Here is a 425-nt window from a genome sequence, read left to right as displayed (position 1 = left end):
CTTTAGGGGGTTAAGGAGATAGTGACTGACTACTAGATATCTATCTTTAGGGGGTTAAGGAGATACCGACGGCTAGCCTTGTACCACTGCTTGATATCTATCTTTAGGGGGTTAAGGAGATAGTGACTGACTGCTAGCCTTGTAACACTGCTTGATATCTATCTTTAGGGGGTTAAGGAGATACCGACGGCTAGCCTTGTACCACTGCTTGATATCTATCTTTATGGGGTTAACCATATCTATCTTTAGGGGGTTAAGGAGATAGTGACTGACTGCTAGATGTCTCTCTTTAGGGGGTTAATTAAGGAGATAGTGACTGACTGCTAGCCTTGTACCACTGCTATATATCTATCTTTAGGGGGTCCAAAAGGCTCCAGGACATCACAGTCTACTGCTCCAATCCCAACCAGCCATCAGTAAACCAT

Source organism: Oncorhynchus mykiss, chromosome 30 (assembly GCF_057628025.1).
Source record: "Oncorhynchus mykiss isolate SJ-2025 chromosome 30, ASM5762802v1, whole genome shotgun sequence".
In the NCBI taxonomy this organism is placed as follows: Eukaryota; Metazoa; Chordata; class Actinopteri; order Salmoniformes; family Salmonidae; genus Oncorhynchus; species Oncorhynchus mykiss.
Note: the sequence above shows the minus strand (reverse complement) of the source record.